Source organism: Rattus rattus, chromosome 2 (genome assembly GCF_011064425.1).
Source record: "Rattus rattus isolate New Zealand chromosome 2, Rrattus_CSIRO_v1, whole genome shotgun sequence".
Taxonomy (NCBI): domain Eukaryota; kingdom Metazoa; phylum Chordata; class Mammalia; order Rodentia; family Muridae; genus Rattus; species Rattus rattus.
This window is the reverse complement of record NC_046155.1, coordinates 151272429-151298319: the sequence shown is the minus strand read 5'-3', so window position 1 is coordinate 151298319 and position 25891 is coordinate 151272429. Positions and strand designations below refer to the sequence as shown.

Here is a 25891-nt window from a genome sequence, read left to right as displayed (position 1 = left end):
CTCTCGGGAAATAAATTAGATCAGAAATATAGATAATAGTCTTCCATTTCCTCCCTGGGACGTGTGGAGGATCTGTTTGGAAACCTTGGAAAGTCCCTCCCTGAAATATGAAGGCGCTCCACCCTGGTGCTCTCATTTTGAAATATCCACTATGGAAAAAAGAATGGGGGTGACGCTTCCTGGACCTCTGCACTTTCCTGCTCTGCCACAGGGGGGCAGTGCAGAAGTCTACAGCCAAGCTGGAAGATGGGCCGTGCTGTTTACAGAAGGGAGGTGTGAAGTAGTGGCTTCTTCACTGCTGTGTGGCTGGGCGGGAAGATTACGGAGCCTCACTTGGCTTCCCTCCTTCACCAAGCTACTCTATAATAAAGCCTCCTAAGTGATAGACATCTGGAGCAGTGGGTCTCAACCGCTCTAATGCTGCTACCCTTTAATACGGTTCCTCAAGTCCTGGTGAACCAAACATAAAATGTTGTCCATACTTCATAACTGTAATTTTGGTACTATTACGAATCATAATGTAAATATCCGATACGACCCCTGTGAAAGGGTCACTCAACCACTGTAGAGATCACGGCCCACAGATTGAAAACCATTGGTCTGGAGCACTAAGTGGGGTGGGATGCCTATCCTGTTGTTAGCGGATGGGGCCTGAATGTTCCCAGACTCATCTTTTTTTTTTTTTTTCGGAGCTGGGGACCGAACCCAGGGCCTTGCGCTTCCTAGGCAAGCGCTCTACCACTGAGCTAAATCCCCAACCCCCATCTTTTGATCCCCTGGCGACCCTAATAACTTGATAATCACTGACCTGTTCCCTTCAGACTACACAGCTTCAGAACCAAAACTGACACTGTAACAGAGCAAGCAGCTCAGAGAGCTGGGTGACTACTTTCTAGCATAGGAAAATTCAGTAATGTGCCCAGAAATGGGCATTGTCAAAGTCAGTCTTCTTAGCCGTACAGTAAGAGGAGGGTTCTGGGGTTCCGTTAGGTCTAGAATCTGAGTGTCTGGTCTTGATGATCACAGTCCAGAGCCTCTGCTCCCTATGTGGATACCAACATGCAAACGAGCTGGCAGTGAGCCTGTAATATCACAGCTACAGCATTCAAACCTAATCGGAATAAGAATACACTGAGTTTCATGAAATCCGTTATCCCAGTTAAATCTAAGATAAACCCTTTAAAATTCTGGTTTTGTGAACTTCTGGATTTTTTTAGAGCAGGACAATTTATTAAAATGTTGTGTCTACATTTTGATTATTTTAGGTTTTGGTTTGGTTTTAGGCGGGGTCTCACTATGTAGCTCTAAACTTAGGATCCTTCAGTCTTCACCTCCTGAATGTTACGATTACGGGCATAGACCACTCACTGCATCCACTTCAACATTTTGAGTTTCTTGATATTTTGCCTGCACATAATCTGTGCACCACATATGTGCCTAGCCCCCATCGCTTTCCCTAGAACTGGAGTTACAGACCACCGGGAGCCACTGCACGGTTCTCTGGAAGAGCAGCCAGTAGCCGTAACTTTGGGTCCTCTCTCCAGCTCCCATCCTCCCATAGGATAACTTTACAATGCGCTATGTAAATATAATGTGCTATTGTATGCAATGTGCAATGACCAGCTCAGGATAATCCACACTGTCACCATCCCAAGTGTGTGTGTGTGTGTGTGTGTGTGTGTGTGTGTGTGTGTGTGTGTAGTCATGTGTCTGAATGTGTATATAAGTGTGTGCTCATGTATGTGTGTTTGTGTGTGAGTATTCATGTCTGAGTGAGTGTGTGTATATGTGGGTGTGTAAGTATGTATTTGTCTGTGTGTGTGCATGTGTGTATGTGTGTTGGCAATATTCAGACGTCCTCCTCTAAATATTCTGAGCATCTGCAGTGACTTCCTATTAACTTTAGTCACCTGCCATTCCGCAGAGCCCTGGCACTTCTCCCTAACTGGATTCTGATGTTTCTATGTGTTTAGTCCAGACCAATGGGAGTACTGACTCCAGAACTTAAAAATAGTTACAGAGCTGAGTGTGGTGTAATCCCAACACTCTGAAAATGGAGGCAGGAGGATCAAAAGCTCAAAGTCATTCTCGACTCCATAGCAAATCCAAGGCCAGTTTAGTATATATGAGACCCTGTGTCAAAAATAAAGGAAATGGGGTTGGGGATTTAGCTCAGTGGTAGAGCGCTTGCCTAGCAAGCGCAAGGCCCTGGATTCGGTCCCCAGCTCCGAAAAAAAGAATAGAAAAAAAATAAAGGAAAATAAAACAAAGTAAGAATAGAAGTCAATTGCAGAGCCAAGCAGGTAGGGCACAGATCCAAGAATGTCGCAGTGCCCTGATCTGGCAATGCTATCTGGTGGGATGCAAAGACGGGAGTCACATCTGTAGGTAGACAGCTGAATGTCAGTGGAGAACAGAAAGAAAGACGTGTGGCTTAACTTTCCTCACCCAGACTCTCCGAGAGCCAATGTCCTTGCCACTCGAAGAGGATTAGGACATGAAGCGTGTTCCCAAAGACAGGACAGAGACTGAACAAGGTTCAGGACAGGTTCTTCCAAAAGAGTTGCCACCACAGAGAACAATGTCACTTGCTTAGTAGAGCAGCTGATAATACATCACAGTGTCCAGCAGGTGTCCCTCAGTTTGGCCCATGGACAGACCTACACAAGCTCGGGTCTGGGTAAGAAACCCTTGAGAAATTTTGGAAGTCAGCAAACTGACCTCCTCCTCATCTTCCCCTGTCCTCTTACTCCTCCTCTTCCTCTTCTTCTTTTCTTCTTCCAAAATGTCTCCTGGACCTTGGCGAGCATGAGTGTGTCCCCTTTGTGACAATGACAATGGTCATTTAGTTTTAGTACTCTGACAGTCATGAGTCTCTGCAGTCACCAGTGACTCTGACTGAAGCCGACAGCAGTAGCCTTCTATGGGCATAAACAGTTGCTGAGAAAGTGTGTGGATAAGCACATCATGTCTATTCAGCAAAGTAACCAAAGTAGTGTCCCCACTAGGGCCTTTGGCCACCTCAGACATGTATGTACTTTTTAACTGGGTCTACAGAGCCATATGTGACTTCTTCCCAGGGGAGCAGGCATTCGATCAAACCGGAAAGCAGCTGGTTACTTCTGCAACTGACTCACCACCATTGCATCGGTGCGCTCACCTTGCCTGGCTGGTCAGTACGGCAGCAGCTATTTCCTATGGTGCCGCGGGGAGGGCCTCAGGAGTCCCAGTGACCAACACTTTAAAGGGGTGGCCCACCCCAGCACTAGAATGTTCATGTAATCCCCTAACCTATGTCTTCAGGGAGCACTTTGTTCACTCCTCTCTTGCATATATTTGTGTGGTGAGTGCATGCATGTGTGTAAGTTGAGACACATCAGGACCTAAGCCCGTGCTCAGAAATGCATGTACTTGTGTTGTGCATGTGGAAGCCAGAGGTTGGCACGGGTGTCTTCCTCAACCATTCTCCACCATATATATTGAGGCTGCGTCTCTCACTTAGGCATAGAGCTCACGGATTCACCCACTGTAGTCCACTTGCTCCAGGGAACCTCCATCTCTCCTCTTCGAGAGCCCAGTTAATAGGTCGGCCTCAAATTTGCTTTGCAATCAAGTCAAGGGTGACTTTGAACTCCCGATCCTGCCTCCATTTCCCAAGTGCTGGAATTACACCCAGGTGCCACTGGACCTGCCAGCTTACTGCTTAATTTTGTACCTGAATAATATATTTCTCTCCTAAGAAAGTGCTTTGTTACATAAGAGTGATTGGAAGTGCATAAGACTAAATTATGAAATTTATGTCAAAAGATCTTAACGGTAACATAGCGACTGGAGGTGTGCAGCTCTTTGGTACAGTGAAGTCCTAGGTTCAGTCACAAGCAGTACACACACAAACACAGACACAAGCAAGATCTTTCAATGACACTACCTAATGCCAGTTTTAATCAAAATACACGTTATTATATATGTTAGTGGGTATGTACATCAGCTGCAGCAGTATCATTACATACATCTAAAAAAGACTATCCTGGATTTTATTTTTACTTCCAAGGCAAAGGAGAAATGGTTTTAGTGTTTTGGAGGAATAATACTTTAGTTTTGATTATTTTTAAGATCTAAAAACTATATTCAAGACACTTCAAAAACATGAATAAAACTGGACATGATGGCAAATGCTTGTAATACCAGCACTTAGAAGGTGAAGGCAAGAAGGCTAGAAGTTCAGGATTGTCCTTAGCTCAGCAGCTAACCTGTAGAGAAGGAAAAATATCATACCAATTACAATATTGCTGGCCTCCATGTGTGCTCACAAATGAGATAAATTTCTCAAATATTGCTCGTGTGCTGGAATCCCTGATGCCCTGTCCCTTTCTCTCTCTTTCTCTTCTCTTTCTTTTCTCTTACATTTTCTTTTGTGACGCAGTACAGAAGTCAATAATGAAAGTCCTGAGTCTATCGTAGACAGTAAATGCAATTTCTTGAATGTCCACATGAGGGCGCCAGAGGACAAAGCTGGCTGGCCGCTGCGGTTCTGGGAATGGAGTTCCATTTTGGGTTTTTGTCTTGTTTGAAGTGTTTTGAACTCCACATGATAGTTTAGCATACCCCTGGTTGACAATCAAACTGTTGTTTGGGGTAAAGGCTTTAGCTTGCTATCAGACAAAATCTTACTCCAGAAGTCCTCCACAGAGAGGCTCTGCTTGCTTAGCCTCAGGTACACTTGAATGTAGACAAAAAAAAAAAAAAAAAAGTTCCCTTATTGTCTCTGTGGCACAGTCGGTTAGAGCATTCAATCAGCAAGGCTGATGGTTCAAGCCCACCCAGGGACAACAACCTCAGGTTTTTAACAACTATCAGTCATCTGTGGCTTTTCAGGAAAATTCACATTCCCTTAGAATACCTGCTGTTCCTATATCCTACTCTGTAATACCCCAAACCTGCCCTTGCCGGTCACAGATTGAGTTTATGGCCGGGCGTTGTACAAGGAAACAAACATTTTTTCGGGGGGGGGGTGGAGATGGGGAGATAGGGGTGGGGTGAGCAAATGGCTCAGTGTTTAAGAGCAGAACGTGGTTGGGGATTTAGCTCAGTGGTAGAGCGCTTGCCTAGGAAGCGCAAGGCCCTGGGTTCGGTCCCCAGCTCCGGAAAAAAAAGAACCAAAAAAAAAAAAAAAAAAAAAAAAAAAAGAGCAGAACGTGATCTTCCAGAGGACCCCGATTCAATTCCCAGCACTCATATGGCTGGCCACTCACTGGTCTGTAAGTCCATCCAGGTCCAGGGAATCTGACGCCCTCTTCTGGCTTCTGAAGGCACCAGCATGTGCGCAGACATCCATGGTAGTTTGAATATGCTTGGCCCAGAGAGCGGCACTATTTGGAAGTGTGGCCTTGTTAAAGTAGGTGTGGCCTTGTTGGAGGAAGTGTGTCTCTGCAGGTGTGGGCTTTAAGACCCTCATCCTAGCTGCCTAGAAACCAGTCTTCTCCTAGCAGTCTTCAGAGGAAGATATAGACCTCTCAGCTCCTCCTGTACCATGCCTGCCTGGATGTTCACATGCCCAGTCCTTGATGATGATGGACTGAACCTCTGAACCTGTAAACCAGCCCCAGTTAAATGTTGTCCTTGTAATAGATTCCTTGGTCAAGGTGTCTGTTCACTGCAGTAAAACCCTAAGACACACGTAAATAAATAATCTTCTAAAAAGAAAAGGAAATGCATTCTTGGGTTAACTTATGCCCCTGTTAGACCCTGCCCAGGACCTTGAAAACATGGGTCATATCCTTGTGCGGATCCTTTAATGAGTCATGCCTCTGAGTGGCACATTACAGGGGCAGGGAGATGGAGGAAAAAAACTGTCCTCTTCCCAGGGAGACACAGCAGAGAAGAGACTTGAAAGCCGGGGAGGGATGAGGGAGGAGATAGGAGGTGCCCACTCCTGGTAGGGCTCATCTAGAGGCTGACATTGACTCAGGAACAGAGACTTCACATAGCAAGCCCCCAAGTGGAAAAACGGGAAAGAAAAAAAGCAGTGAATGTGGTTTTGTTTGCTTGCTTGCTTCGGTTTTTTGTTTGTTTGTTTGTTTGTTTGTTTAGATTTTTGCTGTTATTGTTTTTGTATTTATTTGTTTGAGATGGTCTCATGTAGCACAGGCTAGCCTTGCAACGTGGCTTATTAATAAAAATATCACTGCACTCCTGGTCCCCTGCCTCCACTCCCGATGCTGGGATTATAGAAGTCTGACCCTGTGCCTAGCTTTTGAAATGGTCTCACAAGCATAGGCTGTCGGGGACTCACTATAACTCAGACTTAACGTTCTCCTACCACAGCCTCCTGGGGGCCAAGATTACAAGGGTAGGTCTCTAGGGAGGTTGATTCAGGAAACTGGTAAGTCCTCTCGGTCTCAGTGATGGACTTGAAAAGTTGTTAATCCTCTCTGTTCTAATGCTGCAAATTGATGCATGTTAATTCCAAAATAAAAGATTGAGAAAATCAAAGCAAATATGAAGGAAGCTAAAGTCCAGGCTTTCCTTTTATCTCTCTACCCTTCCATGTACAAAAAAGCTACCCCGAAAGTGTCTCTCATCCGCCGCTCGTTAACTTCATGCTGCATACTGATTACTTCCTCAAGTCAATCCGTAGAAGTTTGTCTGGTTTTATTTTTCATCAAGAATATAGATGCGTGCAGCGTAAGAGTCAAATAGGAAAAGGAGGGTTAGAAATTCAAAGCCAGACTCATCTCTACATCAAGTTCTAGGCCAGCCTAGGCTATATGAGACCCTGTTTCAAAAGTAAATAAATTTTAAAATCTTCTGAGTACACAGAAGCCTCAGCCATTAAAACCTGTTGTTGCCCTTCCAGCAGACCTGGTTCCAGCACCTACTCTGCGTAGCCCCCGGTTCCTGCAAATCATCCATCTCCAGGGGGTCAACACCCTCTTCCTGGACTCTGAGGGCGCCCACGTACACATAGTGTGCATGCATACAGACATTCACAGACACACACATGTGCATACAGACATTCACAGACACACACATGAATACAAAGAAAATCCTTTTGTTCGGTTTGTTTTGTTTTTCAAGACAGGGGTTCTCTGTTTAGCTCTGGCTAGACTGAAACTCCCACTGTAAACCAGACTAGCCTCAAACTCAGACGTCTGCCTGCCTCTCTCTCCCACCCTCCCCAAGTGCTGGGATTAAAGGTGTACCCAGCTTCAAATAAAATATTTTAATAACCTGTTACACTGTGCCCAAGGCTTAACCCAGTGGTAGAGTACTTGTCTAACTTGGGAATCTAATCCCCAGTTCCACTAATATTAAACAGATAAATAATAAATCCTGTTTCCTAAACCAGAAACTGGAATATTTTTCCAGTTTGAGGCATATCTTCAAATAGCATTCTGTTCCAGTATATTATCACTTCCAGTATATGGCCATCTTGTTATCACTTGTCTTCTCACAGGCTGCACCAAGGGCTCCAAACCACCTAGAGCTACATAAAGACACTCAAAACACACACCCAGCTGCAAGACCTGCAAAGAGGAGGTGGAGGAGGGAGGGAGGGAGGAGGGGGAGGGAGGAGGGAGGAGGGAAGGCCCAGAGGAGTTGGGCAGAAGAATGTGGAGACAGAGTACAGTCAGAGGTAAGCCAGTGAGCTCTGTTTCCGTTTGTCCTTTGTAAGGTATGGTGGTCAGAGTGAGAAATGTTCCCCACAGACTCGTGGATTTGAGCATTTGGTCCCAGTGTGGGAGACGATGGAAGAGATCCAGCTGGTGCTGGCGGAGGATGCACAGGAGCTGGGCTTTGAGGGCTTACACTCTGACCCTGCTTCCTGCTCTCCCTCTGCTTCCTGCACGTGCACCACGTGTAATAGGGAGCTTTCTGGTCCTGCTGCCATGCCATGCCTTCCCCGCCACGGTGGGCTCGATGTCCCTCTGGAACCATGAGCCCAAGTAGACCCTTTCCTCCCTAAGTTGCTTTTAGTAGTGACATTTAATCACAGCCACAGACAAGTGACTAATCCACAAGGACTCTGTTGAGGTAACTTTCTATTCGTTTGCTTTTTTTTTTTTTTTTTTTTTTTGCAGCTTCTGCCTATCAATCAGAGCTATGTTTCAGTGATTCTGAGTCACTCAGAATCCTCTTCTCCCAATGGAGTCCACAGACGGATAACTATGTCTCTGATTAAAGTAATTCACTGTGGCCATTATAATTCTGAATAGAAATCAGTAAGATTTTCCCACTTCTATAGAAAGGCTCCTGGTTTTTATGCATAAAATTATCTAGAATTCCAAACAGAAGATGACCAGACTGCTTGGAGCCAGATCTCACACTTCTCTACCTGGTATTTTGGTCACAGTGACATGAAAATTAACTAGTAACCAAAAATTACTTTGAAAGACCCGCTGTCGCTGCTAAGATAGACCAGATCATGTTGTTCTTAAGCCTTTGCACCTGCCTTTAGAGGAGCGTACTGAAAGACCCCTGGAGCGGGGAGACCCTCACTCAAGTCTCGGGATGATGCGACCCCCCAAGAACTCACGTGAGACCGTCCTTGTTGTAATAAACATGAGGTTTATTGATAGGAACCAGTGCACTGGGGTCGGGACTCATATCCCACGCAGGGGCAGTGGAGTTCGACCCCGAGAGGCTGGGAGAAAGGGTATTTAAAGGGAGAAACCACAACCCGAGGGGGCGGGGATGGTGTCATTGGAAAGTGTGGAGAATACTAATGAAAAATCACAAGGAGGAGCTTCCTGTTTCTCAAGATTGTTAAACTTTATGGTCCATCAGTTCCTGGGAGGAGCTTCCTGTTTCTCAAGATTATTCTCTAAGATTTTAATCTAACTTTATGTTCAGCTAGTACAGGTAGTACAGGTAGAGGGCAGGGTCTGGAATTTGAGGTATTTGGGTTTTTTTTTTAAACTTCTGACTTCTTAGCTGCGTTTTTTATTCTTTCAGTACATGAGTTTATAAATGTGAATTAGAAAAAGGCCCTAGCCTGGGGGAGCGTGTGGTTTAGTTGGTCCGATGCTACCTGATCTAACGTGAAATCCAGGGCTTCCTCCCCAGCACCACACACTGGGTATGATGGCAGGGAGAGGGAGAGGGAGAAGGAAAGCCCTAGAATCCCAGAGGGCTGAGAGAAATGCACATAATAGAGACCGTGTTCACGGGGTCTCACATTTGAACAAGGATTACTGGGAACTGAACCAGAGGCCATCAGTGTTACTGGAAAAGAATATGGCTACATTCTGTTTGTGTCCTGAAAATCTGAGTGAGACTGAGTTCAAAGGTAAAGGACTGGCTGGGCAGTAGTGGTGATGCCTTGAGCAGAGGCAGGTGGATCTCTGAGAGTTCAAGGTCAGCCTGGTCTACATAGCAAGTCCCAAGGCATCAAGGTCTGTTATACAGAGAAATCCTGTCTCAAAAACAAAAATGAAGTAAAGTAATGGACTAAATCATTTGGCAGAGGACATTTCAAGACAGCACATCGTTGCAGTGTGGCGGTTTTTAAATCAGTCTTACAGTGAGAATTGGGAGCAAACACAGAGTGTGTGTGTTTCAGAAATGTTCAATCTGGCTAGGAAGGGAATATGTGCGAGGTTAGAGTTTCAAACAAAGCCAGGTGCAGACATGTGGTTGTAATTACTACAGGGATTAGCACCAGTAAAGAGAAGCCTCACACTTTGCATTGGGACAACAAGAAAGGGACCAAGAGCAGGACAATATCAACTACCTGGACCACCCAGAGTTCCCAGGGACTAAACCCCCAACATATGTAGCAGAGGACTGCCTTGTCTGACATCAATGGGGGGGGGCGCCTTGGTCCTGTGGAGGCTTGATGCCCCAGCATAAGGGAATGCTAGAGCAGTGAGGGGGGAGTGGGTGAGTGGGTGGAGCACCCTCATAGAGGCAAAGGGGAGTGGGGATGGGCTGGGGAGTGTGTGGAGGGGTAACTGGGAAGGGGGAATATAATTTGAAATGTAAACGACTAAAATGGTTAATAATTTTTTTTAAACAGTTCCAAAAACTGAAATAGGGTCAGACTTTACAAAGAGAGCCCCAGGCTGTCTACTCTAACACGGTTACTTAGGGGAGTGTTTCCCTAGGTCCAGTAAAACAAATACTCAGTCAGGGTCCACAACCACTGTGGTCCAAGGAAGGTTAAGCTGCTGTTGTCTCCAAGGTTCTGGTTTTGCAGACTACCAGAACCCAAGTGTTGTGAGGTCATGGAAATAGGCACCACAAATTTTCCAGAGAAATATCTGTGAGGCCCTGCAGTGTAGAGCAGAAAGCCCCTGAGTAGGCCACGCATGACACTTTGAAGGCAAAATCTAAGTTGCAGTGGCAACCTCTGGGTGCTAGAAATGCTAGGAATGTGAGCTAGCTGCTCAAAAAACAAAACAAAAACCAGTAGGCGGTCAACGGACTGGAGAAGCAGACGGCAGGCCCAGCGAGGTATGACTGCTTGCCCTTCAAAAGCTTATGTAAACATTCGCTCTCGAGCTGCAGGGGGCACTGTTTCTCCTGTTGGGTTCAGACTGTTTTGGCCTAGTTTTCCATTGCTAACCTCCCATTTCCTCCTTTCAGAATCAGGATTCTTACTCTACCACAGGCTGTTGGAAGCGACATAATTTGTGAAAGAACATCACAGACCACCATGAGAGTAAAGCCAGTTAAGAGAAGCGGCTCTCCCAAGTTGACCTCTGACATGAACGTGTGCACACACAGGCACACGGAAAACTAAATATTTTAGAAACTAAATCATTCAAGTGTCTGAGGGTTGTTTTGTTTTGTTTGAGTTTTGTTTTGTTTTGTTTGTTTAACTGATATTTCCAGCTGTTTATTCTAGAAAAATCTGTGGTTGGCATTCTTTTTATTTTACTGTGTTTTCCTTCTGCTTATAAATGAGCAATTCAACAGATGAGAGCCATGTAGCGGTGAATAATTCTGCAAACATACTCAGGGCGGAGTTGTGGTAAAAACACTAAAATGTTCCCAGCTTGAATCGATACAAACCCTGTCATTCGGAGGGGGACGTTTCCTGTGCTGAGTGGGCTACAGAGAGGCTGGGACCTGAGGGTTGAGAACTGAGGGAAGGCAGCCCCAGGTCATCATGAGTCCATGGACATAAACGAGTTACGCCTTGAATATTGTGGATGCCATATTGCATTACCACGAGAAAAGGAGAAATGAGGAAAGTGAAGGGATTGAGGGCCACTGGGGAAAGGTCCAGAGAAGATGGCTGTGTGCACGTCAAACTATAGCCTGAGCATCTCCCAGATAAGAAATCACAAATAACCAAAGCGATCCAACTGCACGAAAGGAGAAAGAGCGATCGAAAGGAAGAGACAAGGACTCTACCAGGAGTGGCCTATCTGACTCCCAGTAGAAAGGAACGGTCCCAGAAGTTCCCAATATTGACAAAACCGAAATGGAAAGAGGTAGGAAGAAGGGAACCTCTCTACCGAAAGCTCATAAATCCTAAACGTTTCTAGGAAAAAGACGGTTTCTAGTGTCTGCTTTTTACAGATCCACTGAGATATGAAAGACTCATGAAGCCAGAGGGCTTACTTGTCAGGAGGGTCCAGGTCACATACTCTGAATTAAAAGCTGCCCTTGCCTCTCCCAAAGCCACCTTTTGCCTCATTTAGAGTAGAATTTCTCACTTCTCCTATGTAAAATTTGGGGGTTTTATACTAAAGATACAGTCTTCTCTAAGACTGGCCTTAAACTTGCAACAGGACCATGCTCAAAGGTCTTGTCCCCGATGTGAGAGCTCAAGCAGGGCCTCTCTCTTGAGCCCAGGTCTGTTCAATGCTTGTGGGTTTTCGGGGCACTTATCCCACTTTTCTGGCATTTCTAGCACCCAGGAGGTTGCCATGGCAACTTAGATTTCCAAAGCTTCAGGGACTTTCTGATACACATTGGTTTTGTTTTGCTTGTTTGTGTCTGTTTGTGCTTTTTTGACACAGCATCTCCTGCCTAGGTTGACCTCAAACTCCCTATGTAGTCAACCACGATTTTGGCTAATGCAAGACACCCAGAGCAGAAAACAGGAAGCCGAGAGCAAACCAGGAGTGGGGAGAGGACTTGGAGGGGGACTATAATCTCTCAAAGCCTGCCCTCAGGGACATAGTTTCTCCAGCAAAGCCACACCTTGTAAACCTTCCTAAACAGTGCTGCCAACTGCAGACCAAAGGCTGCATCTGTGGGGTGTCTGTCACTTAAATTACCAGAGTCCGGACCCTGAAGTCACTTCCTCCTCAGTATTCACTGGTTTTCCCTAACTCTTTGGTAAACTTGCTTACCTTTGAGATTAATCATTATGGCCTTCATGTATCAAAAAAAAAAAATTAGTATTTAAAACATTTTTCCCCCTTCGTCATATAAAAGAAACCCTACTTGGATATCTCAGTAATAAATTAAAGAATTTTTTAAAAAGACTTCCTGTAGTAGCTTGACAAGAATGCTGAGGTTAGATCTCAATCTTGGACAAATAACTAATTGAGGTTCCTATTTAGCATATCAAAGATCTGTTCCCGGGCTGAAGCGTTCAGGAGAGGGGTGGGGTAAGCCAGCCGTACCCTGAAGCGGGTAGGGACTGAGGGAGACTGGAGGAACCAGGCAGCCAGATCCGCTCTGATCTGTGAGCCCTAATTAGACTTTCTACTTCCACCCCAGCGATTGTCTTCTGGTTATAACAGGTTTGCTCCGGTTTTTGAATACCAGAAGAACAGAAGAATGGAGGACTCTTTACAGAGCTCTTTAACAGGGTTTACAAAGAAGTAGTTCCTGAACGGAGCCAGAACGGTGACTTCAAACAGATGTTATCAGCCCACGTCCACAAGCTGTTCTAATAGATATGGGATATTTGCTCTGTTTAAGGTTTCTTTCAACCTCTTGGCTGCTGTCAGCAAATGATTACCACAACATAGACAATACGGGGTCAGGGGGATGGAAGAGTCATTTTCAGATTAAAGCTGGTATTTAGTTGAGGCTGAAAACGAACGAGGACGGCAGGGAAATCCAAGGCCTGGTAACTCTGGTTACATTGTTCTCTTTAAGACAGGTTCAGTTTATCCTGGCCGAGTAAGCAGGAAGATCGGGACTTTGTCTACTGAGTCTGGTGGACGTTCAGTCCCTTTGAAGACAACAGGGACTTGGAAAAAAATGCATCACCCACTTGGACCTACACAAGAAAAGATTTTTAAAAAACTAAAATGTACTGTTTGTTATGAAATATAATGGGGCGGTGGGCAGGGTCCCTGGTGGGCCCATGGCAAGGTGTCCCGTAAGAAATCACACCATGCAGCAGACCTGGAGAAAGAAGGTTTATTTGGGGGGAAGAGGGGAGTGAGGGTCTGAAGAAGGGATAGAGGCAGACAAACGGGAGCAGAGCTATGAGAGTAGAAAAGGAGGGACAGAGAGGGACAGAGAGAGGAGCCTGGAGAAGTGTGGGAACGAGAGAGAGAGAGAGAGAGAGAGAGAGAGAGAGAGAGAGAGAGAGAGGGAAGTGGGGGAGGGAGCCCGGTGGGGGGAGCGATGTGCAAGCAGCCCTTTTTCTATGCTGCCTGGTGCACCTGGTGGGGCAGGCCACTGCTAGGTCCCTGGGAGGATCCCAGTCGAATCAACCGTAAGCCAACACTGTTACCATTTCTATGATATAGAGTAATATTAATGAGTATGGCTTGGCATAAAGGCACATGCCTTTAGTCCCCACACTCAGGAGGCAGAAGAAAGTGGACCTCTGTAAGCTTGAGGCCAGCCTGGTCTACCTAGCAATTTACAGGACAGCAAGAGCTACAATGTGACTTTGTCTCAAATAAATGGATGAATGGATAAGTAAACAAATAAGGGGTTGGAGAGATGGCTCAGCGGATAAGAACTCTGACTGCTCTTCCAGAGGTCCTGGAACCTACAACCGCATGGTGGTTCACAACCATCTGTGATGGGATCCGATGCCCTTTTCTGGTGTGTCTGAAGACAGCTACAGTGTACTTACATACATGAAATAAATACATCTTTAAAAAAAAAAGAAGTAAGTAAATAAATGTAAATTAAAGAGTATGATCAATTTGTTGAGCTCAGTTTATTAATTTAATCGCTAGAGACTGCTCTTGAGTCTGTAGTTAGAAGCCAGGGTCTCTTGGGGAGCCATTCTCTGCCTCCCTTCCCCTCCCCCCCCACCACACTCCTCCCGCTGTGTGCAGAGCTCAGCAGTTTGGGTCTTTGACCCTCTATGGTTTCAGCTGGGGAAGTCGGGAGTGCTGTTAGCGTTCATCAGACCTTTCCATAATTGATGATCTGTCATGAACCCCGGGATCAAGGTTTCAGTTAGTGTCCAGAGGATTTCAACCTGACTCCACTCAGAAGCCTCCTGGGGCGTGTGTCCAGATGAGCCTAGAAGGACAGAGCAGCCATCCTAAGCAAGGTCAAGAGTTTAGTCATGAGCAGCACAGTTTCCCCACCTTCTACAGAGGCATGAGCAGAAGAAAAATATCCGCAAACCCCACCAGCACCAGGACCACCCTGCTTCTGCTTACTACAAACAGCCAGAGGGAACAGGCTAGGTCCTACCTGCTGTAGTTAGTACTGACCACCCAGGAGGCACATCCCACACCCTGCCTTCATGGACTGCACAGATTATTCATTCCCCTGGCAAATACAAATAACAAAACTGTTAGTTCTGGGTTGTAAGTGTAGGAAAATACCCAAAATGATTAATGCTAAATTCTCTGCTACAAACCATGAACTGGAGGTCTTGATGGGGTTGGGGGTGGGTGGAAGGAAGCCTATGTTAGACGTTCTGCAAAGAGGAGTGACTGCTTGGACCTCCTGATTGTGGAGAGTTGGAATGCTGCAGATCCACAGGCAAATTATGGCAGACTGTCTTTAATCCTTAACACCATGTACTGCCCACCTTTGTGTTTGATCTGATAATACCCTGTGATTTTGTGTGAAATATTTGGTCATCTATCGAGATAGCAAATCACTAGCTTCCACCAGCCCCAAAGCTAAGAATGCCATTCAGCAGCACTGGAGACCTGAACAGAAATTTCCTTCCTTCCTTCCTTCCTTCCTTCCTTCCTTCCTTCCTTCCTTCCTCCCTTCCTTCCTTCCTTTTCTTTCTTTTATAACATTTTTGTGAGTCTTTGTTGTTGTTGTTGTTGTTGTTGTTGTTACTGTTGTTTTGTTTTCAAGACAAGTTTCTCTGTGTAGCCCTGGCTGTCAGGAACTTGCTCTGCAGACCAGGTTTGCCTGGAACTATGAGAGCTCCCTGTCTCTACCTCCAGAGCGCTGGGATTAAAGGCCTTGAAAGTCTTTTTTTTTTTTTTAATGTTTTATTTATCTTTATTTTGGGTGCATTGGTGTTTTGCCTGCATGTACATCTGTGTGAGGGCATCGATCTCCTGGAGCTGGAGTTACAGATGGTTGTGAGCTGCCATGTGGGGGGCTGGGAATTGAACCTAGGTCCTCTGGAAGAACAGCCAGTGCTCTTAACCACTGAGCATCTGTCCGGTTCATTTGATAACATGCCTTTATTTATGTATGACTTTCTTTTTAGCCAAAAAATTATAAAACCATCATGAAACCGTTTCCACACCAAACATGTTGTTTGAGACAGCATACATTTGTGTTCCCAAGCCATGGGCACTCATGTTTGGCTCAAGAATAAACTCTCTTTTTGTTCCTTTTGAATGAGAGGATTATTTTGCCAGTTAAAGCAAAGGTAGAAGCTGGGCATGGTGGTGTGCCTGTAATCCAGTACTTGAGAGGCAGAGGCAGAAAGATTTCTATGTGTTCTAGGCCAGCATGGATTACATAGCAAGTCCAGCTCAGGTTACAGAATGAAGCTTAAATATAAAGTAGGAAATGAGGAAGTGGGGTAGAAACTCAATTACTCAACTTAATTCCGAAATCTAAGCTCCACTACCAACTGCCTCCTTCGTTCACTCCACAGAAAGTCAGCCAGTGAGGTTAGCTCTGATACCTCTAGAACATATTCAAATCCACCGCTGTCTCCATAGCACGCCCTGACCCTCCCCTGTCTCCACAGCATGCCCTGGCCCACCCCTGTCTCCACAGCATGCCCTGGCCCCAGTCACCACCTTCTTCCCTTCTTACTGCGGCGTATCCTTTTAATGCATTCTACCTCCAATCTTCCCTACTCAGCCTACTGCTATCTACCTACCTGCCTGCCTGTCTGTCTGTCTGTCTGAACAGGGTCTTCTGTAGCCTAGGCTGGCCTTGAACTCCTTTGTAGCCTAGAATGGCCATGGATTTCTAGTCCTCCTCCCTCGGCCTCCAGCGTGCTCTGCCAACTGAATCACGTCTCCAGCCCCAAAGTGAGCTTGTAAACACACAGCTGAGACCCCTGGCTCTTGGAATAAACACCGTGCCTCCTCCCACAGCTTCTGGTCTAGCACGAGGCTTATCAGATGCCTCTTGCTTGCACACCATGTTCCAGCTGTAGCAGCCACCTTTCTGTGCTTTGGACCGAAAAAATCAGCCCCATGTCGGAATTTTGCTCTTGTTGCCTCCTGTATTGCTGGCACCTTGCTTGCACTCAGACCTCTGTGGAAATGTCACCTCTGCAGAAAGGCTCTCCTTTCTGAATCTAAACTTGCCACTCAGCCTTGCCATCACATCTGCTGTGTTTTTTTTCCAGCTCTTGTCATTCCTTGATATGATATTATCTGTTCTGTCTACCTGTCCTCCTTATCATCGAAACCCCATGAAAATCTGAGCCAGCACTGCTGTGCTATCTACTCCTAGTGCAGGCCATGACATAAGAAATGCATAGCAAGTATTACTGAGTGGATGGTAAGGAACCAGAGTCTACTTCTTAGCCAGCCATTGTGGCTCATCTACAACCCCAGCACTTAGAAGGCAAGGACAGGTGGATCTCTGTGAGCTCAAGGCCAGCTAGGGCTACAAAGAGACCCTCTCTAAAAAGTGAATCCCAGCATTTGAAAGCTGAGTCTAGAGGGCTGCTGTGAATTTGAGGCCACTCTGGGCTGCATAGCAAACACCAGGATGGCTGTGGTTACATAGCAAGACCCTACCTCAACAAAATAAAGAAGGCCATGAGATCCCCACAGGTAGAGGTGTTGGCAGCAGCCAAGCCTGATAAGCAGCTGTTCGTGGTGAAGGGGAAGATCAGACTCTCAGGTCTTCTGACCTCTGTGGTGTGCACACACATAAACAAATGAGTAAATAAGTATAGTTTAAGTGTTTTAAAACAAAAAGAGAGAAAGGACAGGAAGACAGGAATGGAGAAGGGAAGGGAAGAGAGGAGGGGAAGAGGAAGGGAAGAGTGGGTAAAGGGAGAAGAGGGAGGTCAAACCACGGAAGACCAAGGCTATAACAGCAGCCCCCAGATGCCAGCAGAACCTGAGCTAGGCCCGATCTCCGCTAAAGCCTCCAGAGGCTCCGGGCTGCTCCACTCCCTTCCTGAGTTCAGACTCTCATTCTCCCAAAGTGCAACACCCATTGCTGTAGGTCCCTCGCCCCGGTTTGTGGTCATTTGTTCTGACAGCCATAGGACAAGAATCCACTCCCCCAAATTGCTATGAACTCCCCTCCTTTGACTGGGTGTTCCATCTGCTGCCGTGTGTGTGTGTGTGTGTGTGTGTGTGTGTGTGTGTGTGTGTGTGTCACATTCCCTTATTTCTTGCAGTGGCCAGTCACAGCTTGCAGGGGCCTGGTGTCCATGTGGACAGACTGCAGATGGAGAGTGGAAAAGGAGACATTAGCCTTGCAGAACAAGTCATCAGCACAGTGACTGAAGCAGTGACGCAGGTGTTAATGGCAGACCTAAGTGCTTAGCTACCTCAAAGCTCTGCTTGATTCCAGGACTGGCTTTATTTTGGACCAGTCCACATGTAATTAACAACTTTTCCACCTCAGCCTTTAGGTCCTGCCACCAGAGTCCCCCCCGCCCCCCCCCCAGCCTGGCCACTGTGGGGTGGGTTTTTAAGCCTTGCAGTCTGACTGGTACTTACATAATTACAAAATGACCGCTGCTGACAGATGACCACAATATGTCTGGTTCAGAGGTTTTGTCCGGGTTGTTCCTCAGCTCCAATCCACTGGTGGAGATCCAAGTTTGGGGTGTTCACTGGAGCCTTCCCAGGTAAAGAGATAGTGAAAGAAATGTAAAAAGCACAACCAAAGCTGTGGGTGAGCACCGGGGTGGGCAGGCCTGAGGATTAGTAGTTCAGATGGACTGGAGAGATTGCTCAGTGGTGAAGAGCATTTCTTGCTCTTACAGAGGCCCTGGGTTTGACTTCCAGCACCCACTGGTAGCATCTGTAACTCCAGACTGAGGGGATGTGAGTCATGTATGTGGTACACTTACCTACATGTATGCAAAACATGCATAAAAATATTTTTAAAAAAAGGAAATAAATTCAAGATTGCAGGCTGGAAAAAGTGCTTTCTGAGCAATCGTGAGGGCCTGAGTTCCTATCTCCAGAACCTGTGTCAAACCAGGCAGAGCACCATGTACACCACAGGGCTTTACAGTCAGATGGGGCTAGACCTGCAAGCTCAGGAGCCAGCTAGCCTGGTGAACACACAGAGCAGAAACCACAATAGAGACCCTGCCTTAAGGAAGATGGAAACCAAAAGACCCATGATGGGGGTGTACTCTGACCTCTACCTATATGTCATGGCACACACACATACACATGCACATATAACACGTATAAAGAGCCATGGTACCTATGTATGTTCGATTACACACATTACAGAACGCACACATGTGAAGGGAAAAGATGTTCCACAGAAGACCATCCAGAAAACATAAATAAATAAAACAATGAAATCCCAAGAACTTCAGGGTTCTTTGGTCAATAGAAAGTAACTCTGAACAATAAAGCTTGTGTTTAAGCAAAAAAGGAATCCTTCTGTGTCTAGTTAGAAAATGACAGAAAATCTGGAACAGTGGACATGTTTTCCTAAGTCTGAGCTCTGGGTTTTACTGTAGTTGTTTTTCTTTTTATTGTGCCCCTTCCCCTTTTTGTTCTTTGTTTCATTTTGTTTTATTTTCAAGACAGTTTCTCTGTGTAACCCTGGCTGTCCTGGAACTCACTCTGTAGACCAGGCTGGCCTTGAACTCAGAAATCTGCCTGCCTCTGCCTCCCAAGTGCTGGGGTTAAAGGTGTGCACTACCACTATAGACGCTTTCTCTTTTACTGTGCTTTTCTCCCACCTTCTCTCCCACCCAGCCTTCTTGGCAGAACCTAGGACTCTGCTTCGAGAGAAGAGACTCTACAAACTGTCCTGTGGTCCCATGGGACCCCCCACTACAAAGAGCCAACAGGAAACACCCCACTTCAGCCTGAGCCTGTATGAGAGGTGAGGATGGGGTGGGAGCTTTTCTGAACTCCTTCTCTTCCTCTTCTCCTCCCCTCCTCTTCCTCCTCTTCCTTTTTATTGTTTAATAGACTTTCCCCTTCTGTTGTCCAAATGTAGAAAATAGTAAAAATTCTTATAAAGCAAGCACTAAAGAAGAAGAACAGAAAATTTCAGTTAGGGATAGTAAGTAACATTGTGTGATAAAATGTGAAGTTTTAGTAGTTGGAGAGAATGTTCAATGGTTAAGGCTAAAGCTGTTCTACAGGCTGGAGAAAGAGCTCAGTGGTTGGGAGGAGCACATACTGCTTTTACAGAGGACCCAGGTTTGAGTCCTACATCAGACAGTTCACAATCACCTGTAATTTCAGCTTCAAGATCACCTTCCTCTCCCTCTTCAGGTTCCTGCACTCATGTACACGTACTCTGCTCCCCTTGACCACACAGACACATATACATATACATAAGCTAAAAATAAAATAAAATTTAAAGAAAGAAAGACAGAATATGTGCTACTCTTGCAGACAACATGAGTTTAGTTCCCAGAGTGGGCATCTCATGACTGTGTGTAATTCAATGCGGTCTTCTGAGCTCTGAGGGTACCTGCACTCACTCAGATACAAAAACAGACATATAATTAAGAATGTCTCGGGGTTGGGGATTTAGCTCAGTGGTAGAGCCGCTTGCCTAGAAAGCGCAAAGGCCCTGGGTTCGTCCCCAGCTCGAAAAAAAAAAAAAAAAAAAAAAAAAAAAAAAAAGAACGTCTCTGTCTACAGTGGACCTTTACTAATGATCAGTTGTTTTTTGTTGTTCTGTGTTTTAAGTCCAAACAGAAGCTGAACGTGGTGGTTTACACCTGCAGCCATCTTAACCTGTGAAGCATGAACAGGAAGCTGGAGGGAGAGGCACACGAAGCCTAAGTATTATGCTCTAGAAGCTTCTGGCATCATTACTTTACAACTCTGACCATGTCCTGCTCCTCTTAGTTTCTTTCTGTTGCTTGCCTCATAGGCTTCCCCATCTTCATCTAATGAAGACCAGTTTTCTGCTCTCACATGGGAGACACAGAGAACAGGCCAGTCTTTCTGGGGTTGAGGATTAGGCCCTAGCACAGACCCCAGCACGTTGTAAGACAGGGGCTCAGGACCTGCTGAGCTATGAGGATAGTGGAATGACACATGGTCATGGGCTCCACTGCTCTGAGGGCAAAGTCCCTTTGCTGCCCATGGCTGCAGACTGCTTTCTTAACTAGAGCAAAACATGTCACAGAGGCCAGAGGAGGAAGTGGAGGATTGCTGTAGTAGTTCATGACCATGTGCTTCCTGGTGATGGACTAGAATGTTCTTAGGGTTCTTTTTGCTCCATGAGTACAGTGCTGGGCACTTTGCCAGAGAGCTTATACAAAGCTTTTGACATCTTATGGCTGAAACTGACAACATCCCTGTTGAGTAGGCTGGGCAGGCCCAGTGCTGTAGGCAGAGTCCTGTCCTCAGACGAGGAAGCTGAGTCCTGAGAGGTGACTTGACCTGGCCTAAGATTGTGTAACTGGCAGGAGACAGAGTCTTGCCTGGAACTCGGGTCTTAACTGTGGGGAAATGTGTGGGGCATAGTGACACAGCCATAGTGGTAACATCCTGAAACTCATGGCATTGTGCAAAGATGTAGAGGAAGGTCCCCCAGATTTTGTTGACTGAAGACATCTAAAATGTCATCATCTCTGACAGCCACAGGGGAGTGTGGATGGGTGGTTGCAGGATCCCTCACAGATCCCCTTTCTTCCCCTACCAACCTTTCTTTTCTTCCCTAAACTGGGAAAACCTTTAGTTACTGTTACAGTTTGGAAATAGCTAAAATAAATCCTCCAAAGGCTTGTATTTTACAAGCTGGGCTTCCAGTGCAATGGATTGGCGCTGAGGGTGTAGCTCAGTTTGGAGAATGCTTGCCTAGAATGCACAAAGCACTGAGTTCAGTACCTAGCACTGCATAAAATCAGACCTGCTAGTGCGTTGGGATGTAGGTGTGGAAGGATCAGAAATGTAAGGTCATCCTGAGCTATACCATAAGTTTGAGACCAGTTTGGGCTACCTAAGTCCCTGTCTCAAACAACAAAAAGTGTGCGGGGAGTGCTGACTGAATAAGTGTGCATTGTAGACATAGACAAGGCCACGGCAAGGACCACAGTGCCTCAGACTCAGGTGAGGCTCAGACACACGATAAAGCCTTCTCTGGTCCCAGTGTGAGTGTGCAAAAGGAGCAATTGCCTGGCGTGTGCAAAAGCCGACAACTGCAGCTTCTGTCTCCTGGATGACAACAGTCTGAGACTGCTCCCCAACAGAATCTTCCTTCCAAACACTTCTCCTTATGCTGTACATAATAAAGCCTAGTTTCCAGGTAACATGGTAGGTGCTCTCCATCAGAGCCAGCACAGCCCACCTGATCCCAGCTTTTCTGTATTTGTATCCGCCATTTCCTCATTTCCAAGTTGCCCCAATCAGGTTTGTCAGGACCAAGCTGTACAGAATGAGGAAGTGGTCTTGAGAGGTCTTGAGTGGTCTTGAGATTAATTCTTGAGAGGATAGCTTATTGCAAAGGATGAAGCCTAGCCCTTCTGAGACTTCATTATTTCTTGCTTTGAATGTTCTTTTGTGCATAGTAGGTATCACTTTTGTGATTCCATCCATGGTGAGGCCCTCATACAAGTGACATGATCTTGGTCTTACCTCTAGAAATTTAAGTTAATTAAGTCCCCTTTTAAATTAATAAGATTGCTAGCCCCAGGTATTTTGTTATAACAACACAAAATGGACTAACTGTACTACAGTGAGAAGAACACTGTGTCTAATGGGAACCCCTGGCAGGGACATAGGTACTGTTCCAGCCCCAACACTAAATGAAGGACTCTCTGGTATGGCCAAGAGACCCATGGCCATGGAGCCCACAAGGCTAGGGATCAATTTCTGTTCCTGGACTCTTAGTCTTTTGTATCAGTTTTCTCATCTCTTAAAAGAGATGCTGGGCTGGAGGGATGGCTCAGCAGTTGAGAGCACCGACTGCTCTTCCAGAGGTCCTGAGTTCAATTCCCAGCAACCACATGGTGGCTCACAGCCATCTGTAAAGAGATCTGATGCCCTCTTCTGGTGTGTCCAAAGACAGCTACAGTGTACTTACATATAATAAATGAATAAATCTTTAAAAAAAAAAAAGAGATGCCATCAATAACACAGGGTCATTGTAAGGATTCAATGACAAAGCTTTTCATGCTGTTCCTGACATATAATAAATATTCCATGTTGCAGCTGAATGTGTATGTGTGCAAGTGTGTGCACATTTGTGTGTATGTGTTTGTGTGTGTGAGTGAGACAGACAGACAGGCAGACAGACAGGTAAGCTGACTCACTTTATACCCTAGGCTATTCTTGAACTCAGAATTTTCTGGCCTCAGTCTCTCAAATGCTAGGATTACAGATATCTATCACCATACATGGCTTTAATTATTATTTATATAATTTATGTTTATTATCACTCATTTTTATAACTATCACTTAGTAAACAGTTGCCTCTGTTTACTTCAGGCTCGCAACACAAAGAATTATTTTTATTTCAATTAAACACACAGAGCTGAAGCTGGGAACGTAGCTCAGGCTGTAAAGTACCCACCTAGCCAGCACGGGACAGGCAAGCCCAGTGTGGTAGCATGTTCTTATAACCTCAGAGCTTGGAAGATACGGTGGGAAGATCAGAAAGAAGTTCAAGGCCACTGTGAGTGCATAGCAAGCTAAGGTTAAGAGGCCAGCCTGATACCATGAGAACCTATCTCAAAAAAAAAAAAAAAAAAAAAAAAAAAAAAAAAAAAAAAAAGAGCAAAAAAGAGCAGGTTAAACTATGTCTAGGAGAGAAAGTCCCGGCCACCATCAGCCTCAGCTAATCTACAAATGGCTGCAAGATGCATATGGGTCCAGTTAGGCAAAGGCAAGGGAATGGTAAATGTTTGTACTGTAGAAGGGGCAGAGGGGAAGGGACTCATTTGAGAAACTCTCTTTTGTCAAATGAACTCTCCATTTGATTGACACATGAGAAAATGCTACGTGATTGGAATCTCCAAGCAGCTGCACCCACATTCCTCGGTTGTCAGCATTCTGCACCGAGAGGCTGGAGAGGTGAGGCTGAAGAGTATGTGGTTGACTGGAGAGAGGGAGGCAGAAGACGGAAGAATTCTGAACTCGGGCGAGAATGATGAGCCCTTGGTCAGAAGGGGAGAGGAGGGAGAGCAGGGGAAAGAAGGGAGAAAGAAAAGGAAGGGGCGAGGAAGGGAGGGAGACAGTCTGGAGGACAAGTAACAAGTCCTTAAAAAGCAATTACGCACATCTCTATCATGCCCTTATACAAAGAAATGCTCAGCTTTTTCTCAGAAAAAAGGAAATTTAAAATCGTTTCTTGGGGGAGTTATGGAGGGTGTTTGCTTGTCTTTAGATAAGGGCTCACAATTTAGCTCAGTCCAACTTGGAATTCCCTATGTTGCCCAGGAAGGCTTTGAATTCACAGTGCCCTCCGATCTCAGCCTCCCTAGTACCGGAATCACAGGGGTGAGTCACCCTACCCTCGTTATAGTCTCTTGTGTGCATATATATGTGCACTGTTCTTGTGTGTGCCTATATACATGTGTGGCATGTGCTTGTGGAGGCCAGAGTTCAACATCAGATGCCAAATGCCTTACTCTTTTTCCTCATTCTTTCTTTCTTCCATCCACCCCCCGATCCCCCATTTTTCTTCTTTTTGGCTCTGTCCATGTTTGAATGGAAAGAAATAAGAGAATATTCTGGAAAGAAGTCTGAGGTACTTCAGAGGTCACTACTGAGAAAATTTCCAAGTGGGTGCTGCTGCTGCCTGGCCCTAACTATGGGGGTACTCTTTGCTGGAAACAAGAATTGGGTATAATCTTGAATATTCTCACCCCTCTATGTATTTGCAGAAATATATTTGGGGTACATGTCATAGGTAGCAAGAGGTAACTTAATGTAGTGGTTTGAATAAATTGGCCCCCACAGGCTCATGTATTTGAATGCTTTGTCCCTAGTTCCTGGAACTATGAGAAAGATTAGGAGGTCCGGCCTTGTAGGAGGAGGTATGTTTCTGAGCACAGGCTTTCAAAAGACCTTGATACCTACCTGCTTGCTTGCTGCCATGCTCCCCACCAAAAGGGTTATGGAGTCAGTCTCTGAAATGATAAGCCCCCATTAAACACTTCCTTCTCCTCCCCTCCTTCTTGGTTTTTCAAGACAAGATTTCTACCCTAGAGCTTGCTCCACAGTCCAGGCTGACCTTGAACTCACAGATGTCCCTGTGCCTCTGGCTACCAAGTACTGGCATTAAAGTCATATAGCTTAAATGCATTCTTCTATAGGATGCTTTGGTTTTTTGTCATAAAATAGAAAAGTAACTAAGAAACCCAATAAGTCAAGGACTTTGGAGGCAGGCAGGCCACATAGACCTAAGGCGGAATTGAGGATGGGATCCAGACTTCCTGCATAATTTGTACAGGAAACTGCCTGTGTGGCTGAGTGCTGAGTATGGTGACATTGACTAGTCTCCTTGGATAAGAAATGCTCCCACCTCTGTATTTAAGAATGCTACCATCCTCTCTGGCTGACCTTGGTCATCCCAAAGCAACTTAACTGTTATTGAAGGATCTCCAGCAATTCTGAGGAGCAGCAAGGTCACACTTCAGTCTGGCTTGTGAGCCTTTGGGGTGAAATGTCAGATACAGACAGGAGTCAACCACCAGGCCTTCATCACCCAAGAAGCTCTTGGCACTCTGGCCAGTCCTACACTGTTACATCCTTTCCAATGTCCTCTAGCCAAAACCAAAGCACACTGGTCACTCCTTGCCTATCAAACATCTGCAGGTCTAATGCAGACGGGTCTGTCTGCACGGCACTCTCACTTTTCAGTTCGAATGCAGAGTACAAGTTCTTAGAGGCATGTTCTTAGTGTGTCTTCAAGACTCTGCTCCCAGGCCTGCACAGAGGTAGAGGAAAGTCTTAGGCAATTTGTTTAATGGTTTGTGGTGCTGGAGAAGCCATGGCCTCTTTGACTCTAGGGAAGCACTGAGCTACTAAGCCATACCTCAGCTCCTCCCCCACACCCCCTACCTTCTTTCCTTTATAGATGGTTCATCAGATTTTTCTCATCTGCCTAAAATATTGAAAAGGACGCCTTAGGCAGCAGAACTTCTCCAGGACAATCCAGAATGTTCTAAATGGACTGGCAATGCTCGGGCTACTGTGGCTCCAGGGTGAATCCATTCTAAGAGACCTGTGTTGAGATTTTCAGAAATTTTTATCCTTTTTAAAAATTGTTTTTGTTTTGAGACAGGATCTCATAGCCCAGCGTTACGAAAATGTGGTACCTTGCCCAGCACACAGTTCTGGGGTCCAACTCAAGGCCTTGCACATGCTAGGCAAGTATCTGTAACTGAGTTTTATCCTAGTCCTTTTTTGGGTTTAAGTATATTTGTAATTTTCGTTATTTTAGC

General features: G+C 45.7%; 1 long non-coding RNA gene across 2 annotated transcripts in view; it reads right to left on the bottom strand.

The window, feature by feature from the left end:
• LOC116892080 overlaps positions 1-25891 on the bottom strand; it is a 79276-nt gene that overhangs the window by 10272 nt on the left and 43113 nt on the right. For both annotated transcript variants that reach the window (XR_004386910.1, XR_004386909.1), the window contains exon 2: positions 18006-18128. This is a non-coding gene — a long non-coding RNA (uncharacterized LOC116892080). The remainder of the gene's footprint in view (positions 1-18005; positions 18129-25891) is intronic.